This window comes from Dromiciops gliroides, chromosome 2 (genome assembly GCF_019393635.1).
Source record: "Dromiciops gliroides isolate mDroGli1 chromosome 2, mDroGli1.pri, whole genome shotgun sequence".
NCBI classification, from domain to species: Eukaryota; Metazoa; Chordata; class Mammalia; order Microbiotheria; family Microbiotheriidae; genus Dromiciops; species Dromiciops gliroides.
In genome coordinates, this window is record NC_057862.1 from 489,089,644 (window position 1) to 489,098,498 (window position 8,855).

Sequence of the window (8,855 nt, forward strand, 5' to 3'; positions counted from 1 at the left end):
GTGAAGCCTGAAACCTACAAGCCCATTTCATGCAAGGATGCTTCAGTTACCTCTATTGTATATGGTTTTTACAACTGATGTTATAGAAGAAGAGAATATCTTAATACACAGGCAGTCACCCTATAATTAAATTACAAAATGCTTTTATGTTACATTTGCTCCTTGCTAGGCTTTGAAATGAGAGGGCTGGCTTCCCCCACCTCAAGGGAGAGTAATGTAATTTAACAAAGACACAGCAAAACAGTGTGTTTTAATGGCCTTTGGAACTCAGGGAAAAGTACAGTATTTGATTACCAAAAGATATGCAATTTAGCCACTGGAAGCCTCAAATCAAGACCTGCCTTTCTATATTGAATCTGACAGATGTTTTCTCCCTAATGGGATTAAATTTATTTATTTGGCAATTCTACTTTTGAAATGGTTGGAATCCACTTTACAATAACCCAAATATTAATAAGTAATGGGGGCAGAGGGGCAGCTAGGTGGCGCAGTGGATAAAGTACCAGCCCTTGATTCAGGAGTATCTGAGTTCAAATCTGGCCTCAGACACTTGACACTTACTAGCTGTGTGACCCTGAGCAAGTCACTTAACCCTCATTGCCCCACAAAAAAAATAAATAAATACATAATGGGAAGAACTGAATTTGGTAGGGATCAGTGTGTTAAACTGAAAAGAATACTTCTAGGAGTCAGGAGTCTTGGGTCCTTAGTCCCAGCTTGGCCACCTGCACTATGATCTTGGCAAGACCTATCATCTCTCTGGGCATCAGTCAATTGAATGCAGCAAATACTTATTGAGAGCCTACTATGTACAAGGAACTGTGCAAAGTACATGGCCCTGATATGTAAAATGAAAGGTTCAATGTAGATGATCCTCCAAAGTCGTATAAAGTAATAGTTACTCTACATGATGTGCCCAAGCAAAGGCTAAGTGACCACTTGTTGGGAATATTGTATAAAGGATTCTTGCTTCAGGTCAGAGTTAGATTAGAGCTATTCATTCAACAATTAAGCAAACATTTATTAATGTCTACTATGTACAAAACACCGGCTCTGAGTGGTAAAGAAAAATTAAATAAGATCCAGTCCTTAAAATAGCTAATAAAATAATAGTAGCTAACATTTATATAGTGCTTACTATATGCCAAGCATTTACTAATTGTTTTACAAATATTATCTCATTTGATCCTTACAACAATCCTAAAAACTAGGTACTATTGTTATCCCCATTAATACATGAGGAAACTGAGGCATATAGAGGTGAAGTGACTGGTCCAGGGTCACACAGTTATGCATCAAGCAATAAACATTTATTAAGCATTTACTTGTGTTCCAGACTCACCGTGCTAACTACTGGAGTTTCAAAAAGAAGTGAAAGACAATGACACTGACTTCGAGGAACTTACAATATAATAGTGGAAACAACATGCAAACAAGCATATACAAAGCAAGTTATATATGGGACAAATAGGAAATAATTAACAGAGAGAGGCATTAGAATTAAAAGATGTTGGGAAAGACTTCCTCTAGAAGATTGGGGTTTCGTTGGCCTTTAAAGGAAGCCAGGGAGGTCAGTAGGAAGAATCGAGGCAGGAAAGCATCCCATGGGGGCAGCCAGAGATAATGCCTGGAACTGAGAGATAGGGTGTCTTATTCCTGGAAAAGCCCGGAGGCCAGTGTCACTGATGGTGGGAACAAGGTGAAAGCCTAAAAAGGTAAGGTGGGGGCTAGGTTATCAAGGGCTTTGAATGAAAACAGAGCATCTTGTACTTGGTCTTGGAGGTGATCTGGAGCCACTGTAATTGATTAGGCAGGGCGGTGACATGGATAAACCCACACGTTAGTGGGACTGAATGAACAATGGATTGGAGGGGGTAAAGACTTGAGGCAGGCAGACCCACCAGCAGGTTATTGCAGTAGTGGAGGTGTGAGGTGAGTAAAGCCTGTACTAGACTGGCAGCAGTGTCAAAGGAGAGAAGGGGGTATATTCAAGCTATGCTGCCAAGGTGAAATCTGATGTAGGATGGATTTAATGGATCAAATTGATCATGAGGCGTCCCAAAGAATTACAAGACTCAGTGACTCAGTTTCCCAAGTTTTATTGCAATACTGTGAGTGACCACAGGGAGACCACCAGGGAGGTATCTCTAAAAGGGGAAGAAAAATAGTTATATTTATAGTGAGAAAAAGTAGGTTATCTCCTCATTATTTTAATCTCCTCTTTATGGGAGGTTCATGGGAGGTCTTATCCTAATTTAGACTTCCTGGGGTCCTAAGACAGCCTCTAAGGTGGGCACCTTTTTAATTGGAGGTATGTTTTGGGGGTTTACTCGTCATAAGGTGAACCTAGGTGTCCTGTCATCTAGAAATATTAATGGCTACTGCTGTTTAATGGTCCGTAGTTAGTCTCTGTTGATGGTATTGGTTGATAGGGACTTGAACCCTCTTGGTTACAGTAAGAACACAAACCTTAGTTTCTCTGTTAACCTTCTTAGCTACTATTGATCTAAGGTTATCTGCTAACCTTTTTTAGCTACAATTGATAGGTTATCTGTTAACCCTTTTAGCCTCCTCCATCAAAACCAAAGGCCTTTGGATTAGACGTGGTGGGTGAGAGAGAAGAAGGAATCCAGGATGACTCTGAAGTTGCAAACCTGAGGGACTGAGAGGATGGTGTTGCCCTCTACAGTAAGAAAGATGGAAGGAAGAGTTAGGGGGAAAGATAATGAGGTCTGTCTTGGACATAATGAGCTTAAGAAGTGTACTGATTGGGGGCAGCTAGGTGGTGCAGTAGATAAAGCACCAGCCCTGGATTCAGGAAGACCTGAGTTCAAATTTGACCTCAGACACTTGACACTTACTAGCTGTGTGACCCTGGACAAGTCACTTAACCCTCATTGCCCCACAAAAAAAAAAAAGAAGTGTATTGATCATGCAATTTAGATGTCTGAAAGACAATTGGAGATACAATATCGGAGGCCAGCAGAGAGGTTGGAGCAAGATGAGCAGAATTAAGATTCATCAGCATAGAAATGGTAATTAAATCCATGGGAGCTGACCAAGTAAAGTAGTATAAAAGGAAAAGAGAAAAGGGCCCAGGACAGAAGCCTGAGAAGCATCTCTGGTAAGAGGCTATGATCTGTAAGAGAATTCAGCAAAGGAGGAGAAGTCAGATAGGTAAGAGGAAAAACAGGAGAGAATGGAGCCCTGAAAACCTAGAAGGAAGACAGTATTAAAGAGGAGAGGGTGATGAACAGTGTCAAAGCCAGTAAGTGTCTAAGGAAAGATTTGAACTCAGGTCTTCCTAACTTCAGGCCCAGGGTCTCTACCCATTCACTGCACCATCTAACAGTCTCATGGAGTTTACAATCTAGTACTGTAGGAGAGGATGACAGGAACATATAATAAAACAAAAGAACTATAATCTAAAATAATATATTGATGTATGCTCATCATCATCATCATATAAACCAAGAAAATGTTATATAAAGTCTAAGGGGAGGAGCATTGTTAACAATTAGGGAGAGTGGGGAAGCTTTATGGAGGAGGCAGTATAGTACAGTGGAGAGAGCATTGGCTCTGGAGTCTGAGGCATGAGTTCAAATCCTACCTTTGCTAATTAATAACTATATGACCTTGGGAAAATCACAATATCACAGGAAAATTGGTTGGAGAGATCCTTGGGTATTCCTCTGTAAAGAATTACACTCTTGCACATGTCCTGATTAGAAATAAAAGAACAGGGGCAGCTAGGTGGCGCAGTAGATAGAGCACCGGCCCTGGAGTCAGGAGTACCTGAGTTCAAATCCGGCCTCAGACACTTAACACTTTACTAGCTGTGTGACCCTGGGCAAGTCACTTAACCCCAATTGCCTCACTAAAAAAAAAACACAAAAACAAAAACAAAAAAAAAGAAATAAAAGAACAGGGGCGGCTAGGTGGCGCAGTGGATAAAGCACCAGCCCTGGATTCAGGAGTTCCTGAGTTCAAATCTGGTCTCAGACACTTGACACTTACTAGCTGTGTGACCTTGGGCAAGTCACTTAAGCCCCACTGCCCTGCAAAAAAAAACCAAAAAACCAAACAAAAAAAAGAAATAAAAGAACAGTTTTATTCAGTACAAGGGAACCTTGCCGGGAGGAAAGTTTAGAACTTTTTTTCTCTTCTAGCCAGACTAGGAACAACTAATTTATAGGAGGTAGATGGGGTGACCACCAGAGTGAGGGTAGAATATTCCTTATTAGGGGGTGGGTTGGAAAAAGTTGGGTGAGGGGCTGTTGTTCTGATTTCTGGAGCTATCTCTGACCCCTTGGCGCCATTCAGGCAGCAGCCACGCCTAATAGGATTATCTCCCTGAGAGATGGGGGAGACTGGAATGGAGGGTGGTGGTCCTGGAGTTATCTTAGTCCTGAGAGGGTGCCCCTTATCTCCCTTGCTTCTTTAGGTGCATCCATCCTTTAGCTTCTCAAAGAGAAAGTTCTCTGAGTTTCCCCAGCAAACTTCTGAGGTGCCCTAAGCCCATAACAACAATCTCCTTGGGCCTTAGTTTCCTCATCTGAGGGGGATGACCTAGAAGGCCAGTGAAATACCTTGTAGTTCTAGATATATGGTCCATTTAAGATGGGCTTCTCTGACTGGTCATATGACCCTAGGTAAGTCAAGTGACCTCTCCATTGTCTAGGCAACTTTCTTAGTAGGTACCAGCTTCTCCAAGAAGATACCAAATACTTGGATAGAGAGTGGTTTCTCACCTGGGAGTTCCTCATACCAATAAAATCAAAGATCCAGGCCCTAACTTTTTAAAGCACAGGCAGGCTTTTAATAAGTGAAGGCAATTCTTTGGCAAGAAAGCTTAGGCTCCTTTTCTCTTTTGCAGCGGTGTGAGGTATGCCTTCCCGACTAAGGAAGATGCAGAAACTCCGTCAGCCACAGCCACAGCCACAGCCACAGCCAAGGGCATATTGGCAAACACGGGAAGCACCCCAGAGGTCGTGTAAATGCAGGAGGGTTGCGCCATCACCACATCAATTTCGACAAATATCATCCAGGTTACTTCGGGAAAGTGGGTATGAGGCATTACCACTTGAAGAAGAACCAAAGCTACTGCCCAACCATTAACCTTGATAAGCTGTGGACACTGGTCAGTGAGCAGAACAGGATTAATGCTGCCAAAAGCAAGGAAGGGCTTGCCCCTATCATTGATGTTGTGCAGTCGGGGTACTACAAAGTCCTAGGAAAAGGGAAACTCCCCAAGCAGCCAGTCATCATGAAGGCAAAATTCTTCAGCAGAAGAGCAGAGGGAAAGATTAAGGGTGTTGGTGAAGCTTGTGTCCTTGTGGCATAAAACCAATGTTATCAAATAAAACAAATGCCTTTATTTAAAAAAAGAAAGAAAGAAAGAAAGAAAGCTTAGGCTACCTATGTGGGGTGGCTAGTAATAATGATAGCTAACATTTGTACACATCATCTCACAACAACCCTGTGAGATAGTTAATACTGATCCCTATTTTACAAAACCAAGGCTCAAAGACCCATGATCACAAAGTTAGTCAATGTTAAAAGCAAGATTTGGTACTAGATCTTCTTTATGTCAAGTCCAAGGTTCTAGACACCAGACCATGCTGCGTCCTTGGAAGCAGCTATAGTATCAAAGCACCGGCCATGAAATCAAGAGGCCTAGACTTGAGTCCTGGCACTCACGCATGGGTGATTTTGAGCATGTCAACAAACCCCTTAAGGTTCCCAGATATCCTCTAAGATTCAGTGAATTGAATTGAAACAGCAGATTTGGTTTATAAACAAGAGTAGTAAATTCCTTGATTTTTACAGATTTGTTTTTTATTTTTAAATTATTTTCCTGGGGAAATAAAAACATAACAATATGCATTTAAATTGTATAAAATGTTTTGTTTTCAACATCCTTCCTATTCCTCCTCTCCCAGCACTGATTCAGAAAGCAGCGTTTACATGTAGCACCCCCTAGTGTCCATTGCCTTGTCTAAGCAATCACAACACATTGGTTAAAACTCCTGTACACACTTGACAAGTCTTATTTAAAAACAACTTATATCTGGGACAGCTAGGTGGTATAGTGGATAGAGCACCGGCCCTGGAGTCAGGAGGATCTCAGTTCAAATCTGGCCTCAGACACTTGACACTTACTAGCTGTGTGACCCTGCGCAAGTCACTTAACCCCAATTGCCTCATCAAAAACAAAAAACCACAGCTTATATTTGCATGGTGCTTTGTATTTTGCAAAATTCTTTTATTTATATTATCTACTGGAATCCAGTAAATATATCCATGAAATATTGTACCAAAAGTATTGTCATCCTTGTTTTACGCATGAAAAAACTGAGGCTTGAACTGTTTCTGTGACTTGTACAACTCAACTCCTTAAAGCAGTGACAGAGCTGGATTCAAACCCAGAGCTTTGGGCTTCCAATCCAACACTCTTTCTACTCTACTAGGATCATTACCAAACAATAAAAAGTCATGCTGAGGGGGCAGCTAGATGGCGCAGTGGTTAAAGCACCGGCCCTGGATTCAGGAGTACCTGAGTTCAAATCCAGCCTCAGACACTTGACATTTACTAGCTGTATGACCATGGGCAAGTCACTTAACCCCCATTGCCTTAAAAAAAAAAAAAAAGTCATGCTGAGATGTTGTGGGGTGGAGGTAATCAGGGTTAAGTGACTTGCCCAGGATCACACAGCTACTAAGTGTCTGAGGCTGTTTGAACTCAGGTCCCCCTAACTCCAGGGTTGGTGCTCCATCCACTGAACCATGTAGCTTCTCCTTCTCACCCTGAGAAGTTATTTTGGAGGAATATTGTAGTAATAATTCATATCCACGTATAACATCTCAGGTGCCTAACCCCCTGCTCACAGGTGCCCAATCCACATTCAGGAGTGCCCACTTCCACTAAATGACCCCAACCAACCTAAAATAAAAGAAATGACAGGACAGCAAAACAAAAGCTTCTTTACTACAGAGTACAAAGTAAATAACAAGGAATTGAATAATATGGCAATCTGACCAGCCATTTCTTAGAATATCACCTCCCATAACTCTACAGACCAGAGGCCCGGTATTTTACTTCTCATCCAATCCTGCCATTATCCCAACACAGCAAGAGAAGAGTATGAGCAGTAGTAATAATTTTTAAATGATGATAATGAGGGGATGGCGTTGCCCTCTACAGTAAGAAAGATGGAAGTGTTAGGAAGAAAGATAAGGAGGTCTGTTTTGGACATAACAAGCTTAAGAAGTGTATGATCATGCAATTCAGATGTTTGAAAGACAGTTGGAGATACAATATCGGAGGCCAGCAGTGAGGTTGGAGCAAGATAGGCAGAATTGAGATTCATCAGCATAGAAATGGTTATCAAATCCATGGGAGCTAGCCAAGTAAAGTAGTATAGAAGAAGAGAAGAGGGCGCCTAAAATTACCCCCTACTCCCAGGTTCACAGCACTAAAGAGGTAATTAGCTTTCCCAATCCACATTCAGGAGTGATTTGGGAACCACAATAATGAGGAAGATAGCACTTTTTTAAATTATCTCATGTATCCTCATAACAACCCTGGATATTCCCATTTTATAGCTGAGAAAATTAAGGCAGATAGAGATTAAGTGACTTTCCCCAGGTAAGATAGCCAGGAAGAGTTTGAAACAGGATTCGAACTCAGGTCTTCCTAACTTCAGATGCAGCTTTCTATCCACTACACCACAACACTGTGTATTCATGCAAGATACTGGAGAGTATTGTCCACAAGCAGTCTTTGCAGGATCATTAGTCTCCATCTCAGTGTCAAAGCTAACGAGTACTGTCTTTTTGAGAAGTGGAGCTTTGGGACATCAGGCTGAAGATGACTTCCACAATTCTGCTTGTCTGTGCCCTTATCACAGCAGCCTGAGTCTCAGGGAAGCTGACCCTTCCCACCTGGATTCTCCAAGCCCATGTCTCAGCCATCCCTGGTCTCTGCTCCTGTCTACCTGTAGGTGCTGGAAATTGATTCAGCTCTGCTATTCTTTCTTATCTTCTAGCTAGTGCTAACCCCATATGTCTTACCCACTTCCTCCCTGCAAACCTGTCTTCTCTTTAAGGTGTATGTCCTAAAAGCACACTTATCCAATCACCATTTCCCCCTGGGTAATATGCAGTGAAGCTCATGGAGAACCCTTTGGAAGATGGAGTGCTAAAAAGAACTTGAACCACTCTATGTCCAGTTACACTTTCTTTGCATTACCCCAACTTTAATGTTTACAAAACACTTTCCTTAAAATATCTCAAAGAAGGGCAGCTAGGTGGCGCAGTAGATGAGGCACCAGTACTGGTTTCAGGAAGACCTGAGTTCAGATCCAGCCTCGGACACTTGGCACTTACTGTCTGTGTGACCCTGGGCAACTCACTTGGCCCTCATTGCCCTGGCCCCACCCCCAAAAAAATGTCTCAAAGAAATAATTAAAGTATTATTCCAAATTTACAAATAAAAAACTTGACTTGGGACCATGAGCTGGAAAGGATAATAGAGAAGTGACTAAGTCATTTTGACTATTTATAAATACCCAAATTAATTCCAAAGGACATATGAAGGAAAATGCTATCTGCATCCAGAGAAAGAACTAGTAAATAAAATATGTATGGGATGGTTTACACATATATACATATTTGTGGTTAATGGTAGCCATCTCTAAGGCAGATGTGGGGAGGGAAGAAAAAAGGAGGAAAAAAGAAAGTTTAATGATAACTTTATTATATATTTAAAAGGAATGGCAAGTTGTTCATAATAAATCTGCAGTTTCATGTACAATCTTTTTTTTCCATTCTGCAGTGATGAAAATACTTGTTTT

The 8,855-nt window shown here is 41.5% G+C and overlaps 1 pseudogene; it reads left to right on the top strand.

The window, feature by feature from the left end:
- Positions 1 to 4,887: 4,887 nt before the first annotated feature.
- LOC122744638 lies at positions 4,888 to 5,344 on the top strand (annotated as a pseudogene).
- Positions 5,345 to 8,855: the final 3,511 nt, after the last annotated feature.